This window comes from Pipistrellus hanaki (genome assembly GCF_964339955.1).
Source record: "Pipistrellus hanaki genome assembly, chromosome: 15".
Classification (NCBI taxonomy): Eukaryota; Metazoa; Chordata; class Mammalia; order Chiroptera; family Vespertilionidae; genus Pipistrellus; species Pipistrellus hanaki.
The window spans coordinates 10,210,670-10,233,961 of NC_140517.1; positions in this window are offsets into that span (position 1 = coordinate 10,210,670).

Sequence of the window (23,292 nt, forward strand, 5' to 3'; positions counted from 1 at the left end):
CCCTGCCCCCTCCCCCAACTCTGGGCGGAGTGACTGACAGTTCCTCGCAACCATAGCAAAGGAAGCGGAGGTAATTCAATTTCTCCAATGGGGAAAATTACAGTAATGCTTTGACAGTTTATCATTGATGTGTCTTTTTCGTGTAAGAGAAGTATTCAAACATAGCTTTTAGCTTCCCAAACCGCAGGAAAGGGTGGGCATCCTGGCGACACAGCTCTCGGAGAAGGGGGGTGGGGGAGAAGGGTTGTGTGTGTTTTGTGTGTATTTTTTTTTAATCTCATTCCATCTTTAATACGCACTCTGGATCAGATGCTGATTAATTTGGCACCGAGGTCTGCTGCTAATCAGTTGCATGTCAGCAACCGGTTCCGCAGACATTTAAATGATAAAGCATGACGGGATTAACGGCGCTTTTGCAAATTACCTCTTTATAAAATATAAGCAAACCCGAGGTGCACACGGGGGCGTGCGTGCAGGGAGGGGAGGGATGACACGCGCGTTTTCTTCTACCAAAGCCCACACTTCTGACCATTTGGGAGCCTCCCAGTTCATATTCTTCCCAATGTGTTCCGGAAAAAACGTGTTGTGTTGGCAGATGGTGACAGAAGCTTGACAGGTGAGTAAAAGCTATTTCTGCCCTGGGCACTACTATGAGTGTGCCAATACATCTAAATTTTTTTAAAAAGCTTCTCTCACCCTGCCTTCAAAAAATAAAACAGTAGTCGCAGTATGGTTCAAACTTTATTTTCTTTAAAGCCAGTTGGTTTACTGAACAAGTATCTAAGTTTGGGAATTCATGGGCACCATGGGTAGAGAAGAGCACGGATTTTTCATTTTTAAGTCTCGGTTAGAAATATGAGCTTAGCTTGGCCGCATGGCTCAATGGTTGAGTGTTGACCTATGAACCAGGAGGTCACGGTTCAATTCCTGGTCAGGGTACAAGCCCAGGTTGTGGGCGCAATCCCCAGTTGTAGAGCGTGCAGAAGGCAGGCGATCTATGATTCTCTCTCATCATGGATGTTTCTACCTCTCTCTCCCTCTCCCTTCCTCTCTGAAATCAATAAAAAATACCTTTTTCCTTTTTTTATGCATGTGAGCTTAGCCACCAGGCCAGGAAGTTCTCAGCCCCAGCTACACATCGGAATCGCCCAGGCAGATATATTGATATCCAACACCACCCAGGCCATTAGATTGGGATCTCTGGTTATGTGGCCTGGAGCATGAAAATCAACCAAACTCTGAATCTCAGGCATCAGCTGTCTGATAGGAATGGGCACCAACATCCCCATTCATGTCCTGGAAGAAGCAATATACCAACCTGGTAGGGCAGATGCAAAGACTCAACAAATTACTCTTTTGAAATGCTCACCAGCACATGCTGGCTCCTCATAAGACCACGTGGGTGGAGAGCACTGACCCTGGACCGTGGGCAACAGCCAGCCTGGCACCATCGCCCAGGTGGGCCACTCTCTCATGCTGGGGCGGGGTAAACCGGAAACCCAGGCCTGAGCCCCAGTGTCCTCGGCCGTTAACATGAGATCAGAACAGTATCTACCGCAGAACGTCCTTCTGAAGATTCAAGGATGCAAGTTACGAGAAGCGTAGCACACCAATACGTGTTAACTCTCATGTTTGTAAAAGGTAGTATGTCACGAACTATCTTGTGAAATAAAAACCCCTCTCTACCATGGCAGAGATGACTGGTCACCTGGCTTGCCAAAGGTCACCGACTAGTAAGAATACCTTTCCTCCAAAGTCCGCCTTTTCCTCTCTCTGTCAGCCGCACTGTCACTGCGGTTTGGTTGATTCCTCAGTGTCGGCCGAAGCCCTAAGCCTGACCATGGAGACCTTCACCGATGGGTTCCATCCAGCCGTTTCCAATCATTTCTCCACTGATGTCTGCTGTTCCTACAACGTGCACTACGCATTCTCTTCTCTGGGCCTCAAGTCAGACCTGTTTGTGTGTCCCAGTCCTTCCCTCTACCAGGGCCTGGTCCACATGCCTGCCCCCCCACCCTCAACCAACAGAACTGCTGCCTCCTCGCTTTCCCCCAGCACTTGGTCAGTTACCTCCCTCCTTCCATAGTGTGGCATCTTGCCAGACAGGACTCTAGGGCATTGGGCTTTATTGCACCAGGATCTGTGCTGGCTGCTGCCTCCTGTGATTCAACCTAACGCCTCCCATTTTTACACTGGAGCTGGTGGGAGACACATTTGTCATCATTGACCCATTTGACTCAGATGAACCGTTGTAGACAGACTCAACATTATTAATTCCATGAGGTCTGTCTGGGAAGCACTGTCCACGGTGAGTTCTGCCAGTCCGTCCTGTTGGAAGCTCAGGGTGGCGCATGGATGTGGTTGGCCGCATCTGTCCTCAAGTGGAGGGTCAGTTTCTGCCTTTTCACAAACTCCGACTGTATGTTTTATGCATCAAGAAGGGGAAGGAGCTGAAACCAGTTTGGCTCAGTGGATAGAGCGTCAGCCTGCAGACTGAAAGGTCCCGGGTTCGGTTCCAGTCAGGGGCATGTACCTTGGTTGTGGGGCACATCCCCAGTAGGGGGTGTGCAAGAGGCAGCTGATCGATGCTTCTCTCTCATCGATGTTTCTAGCTCTCTATCCCTCTCTCTTCCTCTCTGTAAAAAAAAATCAATAAAATATATTTTAATAAAGAAATAAAAAATAAAAAAAAGAAGGGGAAGGATTCAAAGTGAAGTTGTGCATTTGAAGGAGTTGTGTTGACGCCTTTAAACGAGAAACAAATCCGGGGTGGTGGAGAGGGCCCTGGAGGGGGGCGGGCGGAGCCCTGGGCTGCAGTCCCATCCCAGCCACCGCCTGGGTGTGACCTGAGGGGAGTGACTTCCTCCCTCAGGGCCTCTGTTTCCTCAAAGGCACGTGAGGAAGCTGGACTCGCACATGACGTCCATGCCAGGCCCAGCATTCCTTCCAAGAAGCACCGAATGCCAACCCGGGGGAACGTGCAGGCTCCAGTGTTTGTTCTTGGGGGCCGCCAGGGAGTGAGCAAGCGTTGAGGGTTCTTGCCCTTAGAGTGACCTCCGTCGCCGACTAGAGGCCTGAACCCGATGGGCTGATTCCCTACGTGCTCTGGATCCTAACCATCTTTCCAATGACAGGAACGCTGCCCCTCGGGGCCTGGGCTTGGGGATAAGAGGTCAAGTTCTGTTTGTTTTGCAGAAATACATCTAAGCCTTCACCACCTTCTAGTTCCCAGGAGGATGACTAAACCTTGGCTCATGGAGACCAGCCCATCCAACAGCCTTGCTTTCTGATGGGGAGCATGAGGCGTGGGAGGGGCAGTGACTGACCCAAGGCCGTGGGGTAGACAGAGCTGGGCAGGCGCCTGTTCTCCTGTCCGGGCTCTACGTTACTGCACTTCGCCGTGCTGTGGGGTTTATTGTAGGTGTGAGCTGGGGCTAGGGAGACCCTGAGCTCTCCTGGAAAGAGGGGGCTGGATGCACAGAGCCCCATGAACCCCTCATCTATCTCTCCCTGGGTCCAGCAGGTCAGAGCTCAAAGGGCATTGGAGAATGTTCAGTCCTGTATCCCGCACCCTGAGGGTAGAAGGCAGTGAGCCAGGGATAAGAGAATCCTCATCTCCAATGTCAAGGTGCTTGGAGTTGGGGCTTAGAGAAGGTGAGGCACGGTCATGAGAGTGGGGCCATTGAGAAGGAATCGGTGCTCTTATAAAGAGGAGGGGATGGGGTCTTACTCTGATTTCGGCCATACGAGGGACAAGAAGTCAGCCACTGGCAAACCAAGAAGAGTGGCCGCATCCCATGTCGGATCTGCTGGGACTTATGTGACCCAGACACGCCACCGCTGAAGCCTGAGCAGCTTGTCTCTCTGTCCCCGCCCCCTTCCCAAAGAGTCAGGACATTCTCGAGCCTCAAGGGGTGGGTGCACCCCCGAGAAGGCTGGAGCCCCTCCACGCAGCTGCCACGGCGCCCGAACGCTCCTCATCAGGAGGGCTGGAAAGAGTTCCTGTTTTTGAAAAGGCTGAAATCAGAAGGCGCTGTCATTTTCTTTAAACACATTCCTTTGAATAAAACATCTATTCTGGAAGCCAGCAGCAAGCTTGGGAACATGTTCGAGATGACATGATTGATAGCGGGGAGGCTTTTTCAAGATGCTCCTAATTTCATCTTCCTGGTTAAAAGAATGCGGACTCTCCAGCATGATGTATGGCCTAATAAGGTGCGCCTGAACCGGAGTTATTTATTTATGCTTCCATCATTGACAGATGAATATTAACCGCCGGGAAAATGGTCAGGCCAATTAGGAAACGCTGAGTAATGTCCACGCGAGAACGGGAGCGCACAAGCACACGTGACCCCTCCGCCAAAGGACAGAGCCGCGGACTGCCTCGGCCTTCTCTGGGAAGCTCAGTGGCCACACCAGGGTGTGGTGGCTCCTCTCCCCCCAAGTGACCTTGGGTTGCCCTTGAGGAAGTCTAACCCGGAAGCTGATTCTGGAAGGCCTAAGAATTCCCTCCATGCATTTCTGCTGGTCCTGCTATTCAGCCATCCGACCTCCAGCACTGAGGGCACATGAGAAAGAGGGGGGACACAGAGCTCTAAGGATGGGCTCTCCTCTCCTAGGCCTCTAGGAGGGAGTCTGCTACAAGGGACAGAGGGCACCAAACCCCTGTCCTCACCTCCTCCTCATCTTATATACTCTTCATGCTAACGCTGCTCCCAGGACCTGTACGTACAACAGATATGTATTGAGCACCTACTCTACACCAGGCACCAGAAACGCAAAACAGACACAGTCCCTGCCCTCATATGGTTCAGGCGATAAGGTCAAAAGGCGATAAGGTAGGACCCCTCTGAGACCCCTCTGGAGACCCCAGACTCATGCGCTGGGACAACGCAGGTCCCCACTCGCATCCGCCTCCTCCCGAAGCTTCCCAAGTGAACAAGAGGTTGATCTACCCAACATGTGTTGCAAAGGCTGTGTTATGCCTCCAGAAATGAAGAGCCAAGAACACGAGCTTTCCCTGGGAGGCTGGGCCTCATCCCTGTCCTCACCATCCCGGGCACCCATCTGTCATATTGCGTTTTGTAGCACCTGGTTAATGTTTAATAATCCCCTGACAACCGTGTGCAACCACATGAACATCACCTTCTACCCGTGTTATTGCTCCTTCCAGAATCGAGGGCACAGGCTTTCCATGTCTCCCTGGTGCACAAGAACAGAGTTTGCAAACTCACAGCTGCAGGGGACCAAATCGATGGGCCTGTCTGTGTCCCCGCTGAACTAATGGCAAGGGGTCAAAGCGCTCCATTCCAGCCCAAAGAACCTCTCACTGCGTTTAATGCAAGCATTGTTCTTCATTCCTCAGCTGGATCTTCGTCAAGAAGGCTTTCATGGTCATGTGATTTGGACAAACCCACGGAATGATATTAAAGCCATAAACCATGCGGAAGTACACAGGATGGCAGGCACAGGAGATAAGTGGGGGACCCAGAAAGTTATTATTGCCAAAACTGGTTTGGCTCAGTGGATGGAGCCTCGGCCTGCAGACTGAAGGATCCAAGGTTGGATTCCGATCAAGGGCATATAACTTGGTTGTGGGCACATCCCCAGTAGGGGGTGTGCAGGAGGCAGCTGATTGATGTTTGTCTCTCATCGATGTTTCTAACGCTCTATCCCTCTCCCTTCCTCTCTGTAAAAAAAAAAAAAAAAAAAAAAAAAAAAAAAAAAAAAAAAAAAAAAATCAATAAAATATTTTTTTAAAGTTATCATGCTCCAAAGTTTGTGTCACAACGTCTAACGGCAACCCCTAATGCTAACGATCAGACCATGCGGGCAACTTCACTTCTTATCGGGAAAATAAAGCTGTTTCCTGTCATGTTGCACAGTCTTACATCAAAGACAACAGAAATAACTTTATGTGTTTCTGGACTCGTCATTTTTGTTTTATTATTTTTTATTGGTTTTAGAGAGAGAGAGAGGGAGAGAGAGGAACATCGATTTGTCGTGCCACTTAAGTATGTATGCATTCATCGGTTGGTTCTTGTATGTGCCTGACCGGGATGGAACCCTCAATCTTGGGGTACCAGGACAACTCCCTCTAACCAACTGAGCTACCCATCATTTTAGTACAAAAGGACTTCTAGTTCAAATTAATACACTTGTTCAAAATGTCATTTTTGACAACTACAGCAGAGGAGCAAAGTAAAGAGCATTCCATGATACATACAGCCTGTCTTGCCTTTTGTTTTGTTTTTTGCCTATAAGACTGAAAGAGAGAAACGGAGTAGTCATCATTCTAAGTCGCTTCCTGAGGTCTGATGAAATTTCCCTTTCATCGCTGCAATTTGGCAGTCAGCTCCATAACCGTGTAATGATCTGTTGGTGGAAAATGGGGCTTTTATATTTGACACAAAATTTGCAAAGAAATATATCAGCCCTCCACCCAAGCTTTTGGCACTGTACGGGTCCTCCAGGTTTAAGTTTTGTTTTGTTTTGGGTTTTTGTTTATTTGTTTGTTTTATTTCAGAGAGAGGAAGGGAGAGGAAGAGAGGCATAGAAACATCAACGATGAGAGAGAATCTTTGATAGGCTACCTCCTGCACACCCCACACTTGAGATAGAGCCCACAACCGGGGCATGTACCCTGACCAGGAATCGAACCATCACCTTCTGGTTCACAGGTAGAAGCTCAACCACTGAGCCACACCGGCTAAGCCTCATTTAAGTTTTGATGGTGTACCAGGGCCGAAGAAATGGGGCAACGGTGAAATAAGTCAGACAGAAAGAGACAAATACTCTGTGGTCTCACTTATATGTGGAATCTAAAGAATTCAAACTCATAGAAACAGAGGGGGGAATGAGGGTTGCCAGGGGCAATGGGAGATGTTAAAGAGTACCGACTTTCAGTTATAAGATGAGTAAGTACCGGGGACCTAATGTACAGCAGGATGACTATCGGTAACGATAATGTGTTGTATACTTGAGAGGAGCTAGGAGAGTAGACCTCAAATGTTCTCATCACGGAACCAGAAATGGTAATTACGTAGGTGATGGAGGTGTTAACCTTAATATGATAATCATCTTGTAACATAGACGTGTATCAATCATCACCTTGTACACCTTAAATTTACACATTATGTCAATTACCTCTCCATACAGCTGGGCAAAAAAAGATTTTAAAGAAGAAGGAGAAGGAGAAGGAGAAGGAGAAGGAGGAGGAGGAGGAGGAGGAGGAGGAGGAGGAGGAGGAGGAGGAGGAGAAGGAGAAGGAGAAGGAGAAGGAGAAGGAGAAGGAGAAGGAGAAGGAGAAGGAGAAGGAGAAGGAGAAGGAGAAGGAGAAGGAGAAGGAGAAGGAGAAGGAGAAGGAGAAGGAGAAGGAGAAGGAGAAGGAGAAGGAGAAGGAGAAGGAGAAGGAGGAGAAGGAGAAGGAGGAGAAGGAGAAGGAGGAGGAGAAGGAGGAGGAGGAGGAGGAGAAGAAGAAGAAGAAGAAGAAGAAGAAGAAGAAGAAGAAGAAGAAGAAGAAGCAGAAGAAATTATAGTGAGATTAGAGGCCCAATGCACGAATTCGTGCACGGGTGGGGTCTGGGTAGGCACCCTGATCAGGGTGATCGGGCCAGGTTGGGGGGGTGGGGGGGAGATTGGCCAGCAGCCCTGCCCCCTAGTCAAACTCCTGGTCCAACTCCCAGTCAAGAGGACAATTTGCATATGAGCCCTTTATTATATAGGATGAGTCCCAGGTAGACAAGACTAAGTGAAGGTATGTGGGTATGATGTACGTAACCACTGGAATTGGGGGGATTTCTCCTCCTATGTCTGTCACTTATCAGTTGTGTAACCTGTGGCAAGTCACTTAATATTTTTCTATGCTTCCAATTCCTTATTTGTAAAGCCAGGATAATAATAATACCTCCTTCATTGGATTGTGGGAGCAAATGACTAAAACCCTTAGCTCACAGCCCAGATCACGGTAAGCACTCGGTGTCAGCTGTTAACGCCTTACTGCCCAAGGAATCCTTTTTCCTGGCTCTTCACCTCTCTCTGGCATCTTCTCCTTCAGCTGTTCCAACGTAAACGTTGTCAAATTTCACAAACGTGTTGGGTCAAAATCAACATGCACTGTTAATTTTCCTAATGATGGCAAATGGCCCTTCAAAAATACCGGTATACTTTACATTCCGTAGGCGCACGGCGCTGACAGGCAAAACCAATAAGCAATTTCAAAGGCTATGAGAAACCAAGTGTGAGGAAGCATCCGACGTGTATTTATTTTCAATGAAAGAAAATGCAATTATTTTGATAGCGATGGTATTCCAGCATCAACAGAAATCAACTCACTCCGCTCCCAAAAAGGAGCAAGAAAAATGAGGCGACAAAGCCAATGCCCCCCTCCCTCCCCCCTCCCCCCCCCCCCCCCCCCCCGCCCACCTCTCTCCCTCCAAGCTCCTTTGCCTTGCCCTCACCTATATTTCCTGAACAAACAGAAGCTGTCAATCAAGCTCCTTCATCATTTCTTCCCACAGGCCGGTCATTATATCTGCACCCCAGTCTGGCCCTCCCTCCAACCTGTCTGCCTTCATATCTTCACGCGTCCAGTCCTACCTCCCTGGACCAGCCCCCATCCCGCCTCCCCCAGTGCCCCCACCCCCTGAGCTTCCCCATCACTACAAAGTGCGCACCTGACTCAGCCATCTCAGCTAGGAGAGAACTCTGCCTTAACCCCATGCTCCCACCTTCTTCACCAGGAGAAGCCCTCATTCTAGAACCTTCCATGCCGACAACTGAAGTTCCCAGGGAACTCCTCCTCTGCTTGGATGTGAAAGTTGGCAGCCCTGGGTTGAGCCCTCGGGCCCCCCCGCAGCCAGCCGTCCACACAGCCCCCTGCCCATCTTCAGCGTTTCCCACAGGTGGGCATGCAACCCAGCAGCTTCAGCTACTGGCACCGACCCCTCTGCCTGGGGAGCTGTCCTGGTCGCAGGTGGGCACTCAGCTCACAGGGCAGGCCGACCTGCTGGGAGCTAGTATCTCCCGGATTCAGCTCTCACCCCAGGGCTGGCAGGACCTGGTAGGAAAATGCCCTAGCTAGTGCCCTCGGCCTTTGCTGGGGACAACCGGAGGCCTGGTCTCTAGTATCTGTCAGAGCTCCCAGGCTGAGCCCCTCGGCGATGACTTCATGCTCCCTCCATCAAGGGTTGCTATGGATTGGATTGTGTCCCTGCCCCCACATTCATATATTGAAGCCCTAACCACAAAGTAGTAGTATTTGGAGATGGGATCTTTGGGAGGTCATTAGTTTAGATGAGGTCTTGAGGGTGGGACCTCATAATGGGATTATGCCCAAATAAGAAGATATCAGAGAGCTTGAATATTCTCTCTCTCTCTCTCTCTCTCTCTCTCTCTCTCTCTCTCCCCCCTTCCCACCCTCTACCCTCTCTCCCACAGATAATAGACAAGAATGCCATTTTGCAGCATCCCTGACAGCACTGGGTTTTTTTGCTCTTTTAGATTTTGCCCATCTTTTGGGGGGTGGGACATTTCATTTTTGTGGATTTATTTTTTAATTGTTGTTTTTTATCCCCACCCTAGGACAGAGCCAAATATCAATAGTACAACGATTGAAATTTCTTTTGAGAGTCAAATTTTTAAAACTTAAACTTCTTCTAATGCCACTTCTTCAGAATAGACTCGCCCAGGCCGTGGTATTTTGTGGAAGAGCCACACTCAAGGGGCCAAAGAGCCGCATGTGGCTCGAGAGCCACAGTTTGCTGACCACTGCCCTAGGATATTTTTTCCCATTGATTTTCAGACAGAGTGGAAGGAAGCGAGGAAGGGGGGAGAAAGAGAGAGAAGCATCACCATAAGAGAGATACATCGATTGGCTGCCTCCTCACATGCCCCAACCTGGGCCAGGGATTGAACTTGCGACCGAGGAACATGCCCTGGACTGGGAATCCAACCCGTGGCCCTCTGATTCGCGGGCCGACACTCTAACCACGGAGCCCACCCGGCCAGGGCCCGCTTTTGAGTTAACCTGAAGCTGTTCTTTAGCACCAAGCTCCGTCTTTTCCTGCGGGAGGCAGGCAGTGGTGACGTGTTAGAGTGGGATGGCAGGTCCCAGGCAGGGTTTCTAGGGGGACAGCCCTTTGGGCACCAGGAGGAAAGAGAAGCCGTGGGTCTCCCTTCCCTTCTCTGCAGAATTGAACTCTCAGCAGAAGGAGCGCCTGCTTGACCTTGAAAATTCCCCTTCAGTTCTCTCTGCTTTCCCATTCACGGGCACGTCACTGCTAATCAAGACAAAAGGCCTCCATCCTCCTGGTGATGAGGAAAGAGCAGCTGGAAGGAGGGTCGGGCACAGGGGGAGGAAGAGCTGGAGCAGCGGACCTATGGCTTCCATCCCCTGATGCCTGCGAAACCCAGAGCCCACACTGTCTGCTCAGCGCCTGCCATCAGCTCTTCCCCGGATTCTCTCCTGGGGAGCGCCTCTCTCTGCCTGTGCTGTCCACCTCGGGACATACAATACAGGCGAGTTCAGAAAGAAAGGAATGGCTGGCTATAGAGAAAGAGCCCCGGATGCGGAGCCAGACTGACCTGGGGGCGGAGCTTGCCTCTGTCCTGGAACCTCTCAGAACCTCAGTCTCTTCTTCTGATGCATTGAACTGCTCTCTCTCGCTTAGAGGCTCGTCGTGAGAATGAAATGAAGAGTGCCCACATGACAGCAGGCACCCACTCCAGGTAGCTGGTGAGGGGAGCAAATGTGGATTCTGGAGACAGACAGGCCTGGGGCTGGTTGACTCTCTCCTGCAGGCCCTGAGCTGTGTGCCTCCAGGCCACAGGCTTCATCACCCTGGACCGCAGTCTCCATCTCTCTGGTTACTGTCTCGGGCCAGCCAACTAGCCTCCGTGCCTCAGTGATCTCTTCTGTAAAATGGCGCGACGCTGTCTTGCAGGGTTTCAGTGAGACCCAGCCTCACGCTGAGTACTGAGAAGCCCTCACACTACACAAATGCAAGATGTTATTCGGGGAGCCTTTATATATTTTGGCCGAGGAAGGAAGGATGGGGGAAATGTGGGAAACACTGTTCGCTGCTGTTTCCAAGCCCAGACTGCCAACATGTGCAAATGTCCTCATGCCGCCACCTGAACACACATCTGTAGATCCCCTTACCGTGTACCAGGTGCTGCGCCAACCACTGGACCCGCAGACAGGAATGCACGGCCCCGATACTGAGAGCCCCACGCCCTGGACCACACACAAGCTGCCGGGTGGTGCCAGGAAGCAGGTTAGCCAGAGGACAGGGCGGCTCATTTCGGGGAAGCCTGAGCTCAGAACCAACGGGCTAGAAGCTGGCCTTCCCGGCAGAAGAAACAGCGGATGCCAAAGAGCCATGGTTTGGGTCCCCCCAAAGCAGACCCTGAGATTGGGGGGGTCCCAGGAAGCCGGTGAGAGAGTAGGAAGGAAGAGCTGTCTAGGTCAGCTCCCGCTGTGTGCAAACAACAGGAATTGGCTTCTCACAGTCTGGAGGCCAGACATGCAGGATCCGGTGGCCGCGCAGTCGGTCCCGCTGAGAACCCCCTTCCGGGCTGCGGGATGCCCATTCCTCCGGGTGGACGCACAGGGCAGCGAGGACCCAGCCTCCCAGGGCTCTCCTGAAGGCAGGGACCCCATCACCAAGGCTCCGCCTCAGACCACCACCTCCCAAAGGCCGGCCTCCTACTCCCACCGCTCTGCAGGGTGGGGCTTCAAGGGATGAACGTGGAGGCAGGAAAGCATCTAGCCCACAGCAAACGGGGAGAGAGGGGGGCAATGGCTGCATGAAGGAGTAGGTCTCTGTGGAGACAGCCAGGCACAGCCCCGGGGACCCTCTGGGCAGAGCTCATCTCAGCACTGTCCCGGGGGGAGGTTGGGGGGAGGGGGGGCCTAGCAAGCTGGATGGTCAATCTCCAATCCCTGCTCCTTGCAGCTTGCCGAGGCTCCCCCTCCCACCCCGGGGCCATGGCTCTCCGCCTGGGCAGGCAGGGCATACTCCCGAGTGAGACCAGAGCAAGTGCCACCCAGCAGAGACTCCCAGGGTCTTGCGGTCTGAAGCACCGGCCCCGGGGAATTGCTCAGGAAGGAGGTAGGTGCCTTGGGGGGAGATGGAGGGAATGAGGCTGTGATCACGTGCAAGCATGCAGCGCACCGAGTGGTCCTTCCAGACCCAGGATGGAAGGGATGGGTGAGGACGAAGCCCGGGAGAGATTGCAGGAGACTCTGTGAGGCACATGACCGAGTTTGGGAGCCATGCGAGGGTTACAAGCCCAGGCCACTCTGGCTGCACCTGGGTAATAGCCTGCAGCCAGGGAGACCGGAGCAGAGGGGAGAGTTAGGAGAGAGGGGGGAGTGTGGGGAGATGGAAGCCAGAGCAGATAAAACACATCCTAATACCAGCCACCCTCCAAACCTGACTAAAGGCCTCTCTGCTCCCCACCCCCACCCCACTTCTTGTCTTCCAGGCTAATATCGCCTGACCCTTCTCATGGCCAGAGCCCATCTCAGCAGCCCAGGGCTGATCCCATATCCAGCCCTCTTGTGATGCCATTCTTGTAGGTAGGGGCCTGCCTCAGTTTCCCTGCCCAGACTCCAGTTCCTGAGCCGTGCAAGAACCCTTCACAGACCCCCAACCTGACCCCTGGTCCTAATGCCCGGTCTGGTTCTCACTTCTTACAAGGTGCAGACGGGTGAGGTGAGCTGCTCAGATGGTCACAGGTGTATACAGAAGGCGCTAACTCAGCAGAAGTACCTCTACCCCCCAAGCCTGCACTGCGGTAGGTGAGCCCCCACTCCTGTGAATGCGAGTAGCAGGCTGTGTCCCTCCCGGGTGCCGGGAGCTATGCTGCCTGGGCAAGCCAGGCCTCCAGTGTCCGTCCCTTTCACAGGAAGTCACAGAGCATCCGCGTGGACAGCCGGAGTTAGGGGACAAGGACTGGCCTGGGGGGAGCACTGATCCGACAGAACATCTAGGACCCGCACCAGCTGGGAGACCTCCTCCTGACCTCCTTCCTGCCCCTGACCTTGACTGTCAGAGCAGGGACCCCACCTTGTCCTCTCCCTGCTGCTCCTTGCAGAGGCAGGAAGTCCCACCTTCTCCACGTGGCCCCAGAGGCCCTCTCTGGGCTCCGGCAAGCCGCCTGCCATGCCACTCCTTTCTTACCATGAAAGTCCTGCCTGCCTTTTTATCCTTTAATGGGTTACAGCGCGGCTGGGGGAGGCACATTCCAGCCCCGGCTGCAGCTGCCCTTCATTTAAAACCGCGGACTCGGACTCCCGCGAGGCAGGAGACAAGTCTGGAGCCTCTCCTTTATGGTCTTTGTTAGATCCACATCCAGGGCTATTTTCGCCAACAGATTGTATCTGCCTGCAGCCCGTTTGCCTCCAGAAGCTGACCCTGTTGCTTAAAAGCAAAACTACCCCCGCCGCACACCCCCGATCCCCGCTCCTCCAGGCTCTGGGGAGGGGCCCCATGACCAAGGCCAGCTCCGAACACCGGGGGGCCTCAGGGGCCTCCGCCGCCCCCCAACCCCGCATCCCCCACGCTCCCGAGCCTCAGGCGGGCGCACAGTTTCCAGCGTTTGCCTCTTCCGCTGCAAACATACGGAGGGGAGTTTATTGCTGTTTTTAATTACACTGGTCACTGGACAAGGAGCATCTGGACAAAGGCGATACACGCTTACGGGGGAGTTCTCGCTTCCAACAAAATACAGAAGAGTGAGACAGCGGCCCCAGCTCAGCAGCGCTCTGAGGGCGGCCTTCCTCCCCTCTCCTCCCTCCCTGGGCCCTGACAGCCTCCTGTTGTTATTCATCTACCAGGCTGGGCCCAGGCCCCGAGGCCAGGCCGCCTCGCCTGCTGGGGAGACAGAGCTAAAATCAGCGCCAGCGGCCAAGAGGGGCCGCTGATCCCTCCGCTCTCCCGTTGCCCTCCGCAGACGGCACTCCGGAGGCCGGCTGCACGGAGGGCAAAGGCCCCTTGCATTGGAGGGGAGGGGAAATGAGGCTGTTTGCGGGAGTGGAGACAAATGGGCTGGGCAAAGAGGGGAAATGGTTCTCATCCGTCAGCCATGCTGTGCCTAGGCTGGAGGAAGCGTTTGTGGGCGCAGGGAGGGGCGCCGCTCGGAGTGGGGTGCTATGAATCCATCCCCGTGTCCCCGATGCTAAAGGAGCGCTGGCTCTGGCTGTGAGGCTTCTTGTTGGGGAAGGACGGTAGCAGCGGCTAATGGGTTTCCTTAGACCTTTTGTATATTTTATTTGGGCGTGGGGGGGGGGGGGGGATAAGCATTAATTATGCACATTCTTGGGGGGGGGAGGGGAAGTTGCCCAGAGCATTCGCTATGCGGTCCCCCAGCCTCCATGTATAATTAAGATGAACAACCACGCTTTCCTGGGCTCCCACTGCGGACCAGGTGCTGCCCTGAGCACGTTAGGGGTGGTCTCTGATCCGGGCCTCCCAGCTCACCCAGGAGACAGCCATTGTCCGAATTTCACTGACAAAGAAACAGGCTGGGGAAAGGACAGACTGGCCGCCAAGCCTGTGGGACTCACAGCCAGAGCTGTCTGGCTCCAAAGTCTGAGCTCTTCCCGGCAAGGGTTTCCTGCCTCCCTGTGGGTCCGGCCCTTGCCCCTCACCGTGCAATGCCTCCTGGGCCCAGAGGATGGCAAAGGCAGCCGAGAGATGGGCTGGGGCAGGGGTCAGCAAACTCATTCGTCCACAGAGCCACATATCAACAGCACAACGATGGAAATTTCTTTGGAGAGCCAGATTTTTTAAACGTAAGCTTCTTCTAATGCCACTTCTTCAACATAGACTCGCCCAGGCCGTGGTATTTTGTGGAAGAGCCACACTCAAGGGGCCACAGAGCCACAGCTCGGCCAGGACAGAAGACGGTTTGCCCCATTTGCCCCATACCCGAAAGGGGGAGGGCTGCAGCGGCTGGGGGAGCTTCTGGGCCTGATAGTTTTGTTCTCGTGTGTTGTCAGGAGGCATTTCTCACCCAAGACCCAGGACGGAATTGGAAACGGACGAAACAGAGGCTTCAAGAGGTTGGACAACCTGCCCGCGCTCCCAGAGCCGGGACTCACACCCAGACCCACGTGAACCCCAGAATCTGCACCGTGAATCCCACAGGCTCAGAAAGAAGGATAAAAGCCGCTTCATCTCCCCTCTGGATCCTTTCTCTGAGCTTCCTTTTCAAAGTCAGCTCTTGTGTGTGGGACAAAAGGAAGAAAAGCCAGGCCAGCTCTGACACCCGGCTCCGGCTCTGAGGCAGGGGTGAGGCCGGGGAGGAGATGATCCCGGGAAACCAGTGCAGCTTCTAGGATCTCCTTTCCACAGGCCGGGTGTCCGCGGGGCCTCCCCCTTCAAATCATAGAGCAATTCATAAACACGCGACCTGCAGGGGAGGGCAATGAATCTCGGGGACCCTGCTAATTAAAAGCGCCTGTATTACATTTCTTCCTCAAGGACTCATCTTCTCATTTTTAGGATTATGGTACATTGATTAATTTATACAAGTTTGTAATCCCTTTGTGCTTAATGAAGTCCAGGAACATGGGAACGGGAGCATAATTGAGCTTCGTATTATTTTATTAGGGAGAATTATGGCCCTACGTGGGGTGGGAAAGGTTGTGAGAGTGGGGATACGGCCTTCGCGCTGTTAACCCACTGATTCCCAAATGCCAGCAGGGACAGTTCCCTGGGAGCAGCCTACAGGGAGGTAATGCTGCTAAGCCATGCAGTTCTGTGGTTCCTGATGGCCTACAGGAAAAAACACCCCATCTTTTCCCCCATCTGCCACCCCTTCTACCACCTACATGCACCACATAGCTCTTGTGTCTGCCCCTGCTGTTCCCTCTGCACCCAATGCCCTTCCTGGACACGGGCACCTCTTTTCTGTTCTATATAATAAAAGGCTAGTATGCAAATCGTCCCCTCAGGAGTTCAACCGACCAGGGGTTCGACTGCTTGCTATGACATGCACTGATCACCAGGGGGTGGTGTGGAACGAAGGAGGGCCCCAGCCAGCAGCCGGCAGCTGGGGAAGGAAGGTCCCGATTGGCCCTGATCACTGGCCAGGCCTCGGTACCTTACCCATGCACGAATTTCGTGCACCAGGCCTCTAGTATATATATATTTTTAATTGATTTCAAAAAGAGGAAGGAAGAGGGAGAGGGAGAGAGAGAGAAAGATCAATGATGAGAGAGAATCACTGACCAGCTGCCTCCTGCACGCCCCTTACTGGGGTTTGAGGCCAAAACCCAGGCAGGTGCCCTGACTGGGAATGGGCTGACGTTCAACCATTGAGCCACCCAGCCAGGTGCACGGGCTCCTCTTTTGATTCAGGCCATCTCCTCTGGGAGCCTTCCTGGAACCCGTCCCCTGACCTGCAAAATGTGTCTGTAGCAGAAGGCCTTGCGTTCCCCCAGCTTACCAGAATTTTCCAAATCAAGAGAGCCCGAGTTAAAGGATTGTCTTAAATTTCCTGCAGGACTAAGAGCCTCAGTCTCAATCTCAGGAGCCTCCACCACAAAGGAACTTACTTACTTACTTAGGATGACTCACAGGCAAAAGCACTTCATGGTGAGCAAGGTGACTGGGGAAGAGGGTGGACAGGGCACGGAGACCTCCTCACCAGTGTCCCCATCTCCCGGTCTCCCAGGGTTTGCAAGAGGCCAGAAGAGAGACCAGGCCAGCTGACTGGGGCTGAAACTTCCTGGCTCGCCTCTAAGTGTCTCTGTGACGCTGAGTGAGCTCCCTGCTCTAGGCCTGGAGCTCCCCAGCTGTAAACTCAGGTTCCTAGGGCCCCTCTGCAGCAGGAACATTCAAGAATTCCTGAACTCCCCACAGATCTGCAGGATTCTAGGCCAGAGCCCTGGAGTTTGGGTCCCACGCCCTCTAGAGACCAGAACTGGAGTTGCAGCTGTGAAACCAATAGAGAAGGTTCTAGGATCAATCCCACAGAGGGCTGACCCAGCTCTGGTTCCTAAGGAAGTAAAGTACAGAATTCCAGTTGCATTTAAATTCTTTGCTTCCTCCATCAGTTGACCCCTTCAAAGCTCTCTGCCTCCTTCCTCTCCATGGGGAAAAAAATAAAAATAAAAATAAAAGGAAGGTCCATATAAGACAGCTTCAAACCAAGAAGGTAAAGGAAAACTTTCTGGAGTTCTTGGTGCCCCGAAAATCACAATCCCGAAGTAGTTCACTGTCCATTCGCCAGGGAGACTGAGGTGGAGATGGTGGAGAGCAGCTCCCTCAACTCTTCTGCAAGCTGCTCTCACAGAAGTGTCTCCAGGGCACTGTTTTCACGGGAACGAATGGCTACTTGCAATTTTCCTTCCATGGGTAGGCAGGAAAGGGATTTGTGCTTAAGAAAGAATGCAAATCCTGGATCATACATCAAGGTCAAATAATTCTCTGCCTTTGTTTGGCAGATGAGGAAACTGAGAGAGAGAGAGAGAGAGAGAGAGAGAGAGAGAGAGAGAGAGAGAGAGAGAGACTGCACTTGGACAGCTCTAGGTTCTTGACCCAGTTCCCAGGCTAAAACCCCAAATCCCTACAACTCCCACTTTAGAAAGGTTTCTGAATGGGGGACCTTGAAACAAACCAGGCCTCCACCCACGGTGTCCTGTGTCCAAAGGGAAGCTGGAGGGAGCATTTGTCCAAATGACCATCTTTAATTCTGGGATCCAACACCCTCCCCGATGTGTTCACAAAGGCATTCCAGGGTTTTCTGCCATCACAGGGATTAAACTGCCTGTTTCTGTGTGTGTGTTTATTTTCTTAAACATAATTATCTATGAAAACTGGTATATTTTTTTCCTTTAAAGCAAAATAGTTCAAGAGCCTTCCAGTGCTGGATAAGAGCCAGCAGAGGTCAGCTGGGTGTGGGGCCTGTCACCAAGGCTGTGGAAATACGGGAGGAGCAGAGGGATAACGATGCTGAGAATTCACCTCCAGGCCATCGCCACCAGATCTAGAAACTGCACTCATCTGAGCAAAATGTTTAGGATGTCTCCACAGCCCTGCTGGCGTGTCCACCTATGACCCAGGAGGTGACCGCTCAATTCCGTCAGGGCACATGCCCAGGTTTCGGGCTCCATCCCCAGTGGGGGGCATGCAGGAGACAGCCGGTCAGTGATTCTCTCTCATCACTGATGTTTCTACCTCTCTTTCTCTCTCTGCCCACCTCTCTAAAACCAATAAAAACATACTTTTTTTAGAAGAGATGTCTCCACAACTTCCAAAGTCATTTTCTAAAGAGAAAAGAGAATAGCTGGCCAACTGTTCTGACTTTTTATATTTATTAGAAAGAAAGACCATCTGCAGCCCGTGGGGTGTTGCTAGTGGAAACCGGCTTGCAGATAGGGGCCTGAAATCCTCTCTCGTGTCATTTGCAAACAAAAACCGCTAAGCTTACTTTTTAAAAAATAACAGTTTTCCTTGTAAGGGAAATTTCAAACATGCCAAATAGCAGGCCATGAAAACAACGTATGTCTTCTTCTTATGCTGTAATGTATAGTCCAATCTGCGGTCCTATTACATATACATTGGGCCCCAAACCCAAACGTGATGTCGAATGCCCATTTTTAATCTAGTTGCCAACAAATGATGCTTGTCCAATACTTCACGAAGCATCGTTTGTCACCTATAATTTGGAGCACGGTCAAAATCTGCCTGCTTTAATGTTATTTACAATTTTATTTTAAACGGCTTTAAGGTCCAATTTTAATAATATATCGGTTTAATATCATTTCTGACTGGGGAAAAAAAATCATGTGTTTAGCTTTGAAAATGTTGCTTTAAAACATAATTGAATCACGCGTAAGGGGTTTTTCGAGATTATCTCTTACCGTGAAGAAAATGGCTAGCCAACAGAATTTGGGAAGTGCGGGTCTACATGGACTCGCTCCCAACCATCTCCTAGAGCAGGAGTGGGGCAGACCACACAAAGCCCACAAAACCGTTTGGTCTGGCCCTGCTAAGGCATTAGGGGTGAGTTAATTAAATGTTTGACCAAATACAGCGGGCTACTTTTTAAGTTGATATTTCTGTATGGCCCGAGAACGATGTTATAAATAATCCAAATGGTCCTTGGCAGCAAAAAAAAGGTTCCTCAGTGAAACCACAAGGCCGGGGGCTCTAAACCGCCTTGAGGTCCTCCACGGCCTGGGATGCAGATGGTAGATGGTGACGTCACCTGTTGTCCGGGGGGTGGGGCCTGCCCAGCAAGCCCCAAGGACCTGGGTCAGAGGAAAGGGCCCTTCCCACAGAACTAAAGGCAGCGCCCAGGGAGTCCGGGCCCAGCCTGGCTAGAGACTTCGACCTTGGGAACCTCGCCAAGTCTCCAGAACACTCGCCCGCCTGGTTAGTAGGAGCTCAACTTGGAAGTGCCTTAAAATCACTGAAAGTGCCAAAACCGGTGTGGCTCAGTGGATAGAGCGTCAGCTTGTGGACTGAAAGGTCCCAGGTTCAATTCCGGTCAAAGGCATGTACCTTGGCTGCGAGCACATCCCCAGTAGGGGGCGTGCAGGAGGCAGCTGATCGGTGTTTCTAACTATCCATTCCTCTCTATTCCTCTCTGTAAAAAATCAATAAAATATATATATTTTTTTTAAATCACTGAAAGCTTGGACTCGATCCTAGAAAACAATCAAAACTGGGACAAAGCTTTCAAGCACAATGATATTCAGTGCAGTGGTTTGTGTGTGTGTGTGTGTTTTAAGAACAAAATTCAAAAACAACCTAAAGATCCAAGACCAGAGGATCAGTAAGCACATCATGGCACAGGCATTCACTGGAGCATGGCAGAGCTCACGGAGTGTGCCAGCATGTGCACACCCACCCACACTGCCCATTATACAACCCTGGAGCCTGTCAGGCGGGTGTCCCAGTGCTTGCGTCACAGGCTAAATGCAGAGGGCGTGATTTTTAAGTGGACAATTCAAAGGCCGGGTTCAAAGTCCATATGACACCGGGCGTGTGATGAAGAGCATAAATTCTACCGCTAACTGTGTGACCTTGAGCAGGTCACTCAACTCTCCGCTTCTCAAGTCCCCTGGCCTATAAAGTGGAGATCATGGATGAGGGGTTGGTGTGAGAATTAAATAAGACAAACATACGCAAAATGACTAAGAAAAGGCTTGGTTTTCTGCTGCTCCAAGTGCTTCCTTGTGGCTTTACCGGTGACATTATCATCCCACCTTGATCACTTTTTAGAGAGATAACTAGATCTTCTATAGTTCATCCTGGGAACAGGAGTTGTTTCCAATGGGTGACACTCAGAACAATTTTTAGTCTCTGCCTCGGGCTTATATGTAATTTCCTAATTTTTTTTTTTTACAATGAATACATTTACTTACTTCTCTAAACAAAACAACAAAAAAAAGAATTTTAAATAAAAGGAAAAAGTGAGTTCTTCCCCACTGACAGCTTGCAGCCCTACCTGGCCGCAATTTTGCTATTGCAAAAAAAAAAAAAAAAACCTACCTTTGCTATTGCAATCAGAACGATCCCATTTTGCAGATGAGAAAACTGAGGCAGAAAAGTGACAACTTTTGCCCAACGTGGCTCAGCCAAGGCACTAGACCCCCGGCCTCCTGACTCCCCAGCTCTGTGGCAATGGACTCAAAGTCCTGCGTCCTCTGTGGAGAGTGAGTTCCCCATTTCTGGAAGCGATCAGAGACCAGTGCTCACTTCTCAGAACAACTCCAGGACGGATTCCTTCAGTGCGAGTCAAGCAGCCTCGAAAGGTTTCTCTAACACGGTGATTCTATGATATAATTCTAGAAATGCAGACTTGAAAAAGCCAGTCACAGGGACAGCGCCCTCCAACTAAGTGTAAAAGTTCAAAAGAGAAGGAAAGGATCTCATTTACACTGAAGAAACGAAAGAGAGAGAAGAAAAGAAAAAAAAACAGAATGAACTGTAATAGTGGCAGCAGAAAGCAATGCTGACGGCTCTGAAAGAAACAGGATTAAATGTTGTGCTTCCAGCCCCGCCCCTTTCCTTCAGCAGCTGTGGCTGTCATTGACTGTGTGAGGTCGGCCCTCTTAACGAATTTTTAAGTGGACAATACGTTATTTCTGACTAAAGGTACACTGTTGCATGGCAGATCCCTAGAGCTTATTCATCTTGCTTGATTGAAATAGCACTATTCATAATAGCCAAGATGTGGAAACAGCCTAACTGTCCAATCGGCAGATGAATGGCTGAAGAAAATGCGGCTTATACATCAAGGGGAAATACTTCAGCCTGGAAAGAAAAATAAAGGAGGAAAGTCTGCGATATGAGACAATGTGGATGGACCTTTCTGACATTATGCTACGTGAATATTACACCTTCTTAACACCTTGTTAATTGCTTAAACAGATCTTGGCGCCTGACACCCATCTCCTGCCTCACCTTATTCTCCTCCAAAAGTACCCTGGCTATTCTTAACTTTTGTTATTCTATATCCAAATCAGAATTAGCCTATGAAGTTCCATAAATCCCTTGTTTGGACTTTTTATTGCATTTATAAACTATTTTGGGAAGAACCAACATCTTTTCATTATAGAGGCTCCATATCCTTGAACATGGTATGTCTCTCCGTTTAGTTGGGTTTTCTTTAGGTGTTATAATTCCCTTTCAGAGGAGTCATGTACAGCTTTCATAATACTTATTCCCAAGCACGTTGCTTTTGTGCTGCTATTGCAAATAGTACTTTGATGGCTTGTTGCTGATGTACAGAATACAATTGGTTTTTGTGTATTGATCTTGTATCCAATAAACTTAATGAACTCTCATTAATTCTAATTATGACCTTTCGAGTCTCTTGGGTTTTCTCTGGAGATGATCCCAGTTGTCCCTGAAGAATGGCAGGTTTGATGCTTCTTTCCAATCCGTTTAACTCCTGTCTTACAGGCTCCTCTCACTATGCTGGCTAAGACTGCCAACTTAATACTGGGCGCGGGGAGGGGTGGAGAATGAAAATACAGTGGTGCCTCGCATAACGAACGCCTCGCACAGCGAACTTTGGACAGGTTTTTCATGAAACCATCAGCCAAAAAGCAGAATATGGATGAAGATGTGCAAGATTCAGTAGACTCTACTTAGTCTGTCTTAAAATTAAAAAAAATGTGTGTTTTTTTTAAAAAAAAATTATGTTTTTAGATGTATCTAAATAAAAATATGTCATCTTAGCATATTTTTTTATGTCATCTTAGCATATTTTATGCTACAGAACGAATTATTTTTTTTAACATGTATTTTTATGGGAAAACGCGTTTCACATAACGAACTTTTCGCATAACAAGCTTGCTCCTGGAACGAATTAAGTTCGTTGTGTGAGTAGATATCTGTGTCTTCTTAATGTTAAGCTAAATGTGTATTTAAACATGAGCATTTTTTAAAATAGATTTTCGACGCATATACTTTGTCAGTTTAAAGAAGTCCCTCATTACAAATCTGTACTTGCATGGAAGGGACACATCCATACACACCAGACCGCCAAATTTAATCCTGTCATCACAGGGTCGTTACTAATAGTGGCCTCTATAGTTTGAACAAATTATACAGCCCCTCTAATAGAAGGGTGATGGTATATGGTGATGCCAGGGAGGCAATCTGATCTGTGATTACGAGATGAATAAGAGGACTTTAAGGTTTATGGGCGGCCTAGAGATTCCAGAATGTTCTCTGCCTAACCGGGAAGCTGCCAACCTCAGGTTACAAAGCCACAGCTGCCCGCTCCTTCCCTCTGCAAATGCACGAGGAGAAATGCTCAGAGACAGCCCCGCGCTGCCCAATTTGCCAGGAGACGCGACAAACACACACGAAATGGAGTAATTATCTTATCAAAAAACAGGGGGGGCGCTCGGCGACCGGAGAACGACGCCGACAACAGCCTGGCCTGTCACGGGCTCTAAGTTGTCACTTACGTCCCCAATATAAATGCAAACATGTGAGCACCCCGGGGCGAGGCTGAGCCGCAGCGGGTCCATTCGGACGCTGGGCAGGAGCCACTTGCCGAAGACATAAATTACGGCGCTGTCACCATCGCCCTTCCTGTTTGCAAATTAATGTTGTCATCTAATTGTGCAGGACCCGCCGACGGTGTAACGAATTTCCCCCGAGGAGAGGCCCGGAGGTGGCCCGGATTCCCTGGACACCCAGCTTCCCCCTCGCCTGGCACGTAGCTTCGTGTTCTGCATGGCGGGCACTGCTCTCCCGCCGTCTCAGCCCTTCTGGGAGATAGAGCTGCAATAGCTGATGTGCTTCTGCAGTG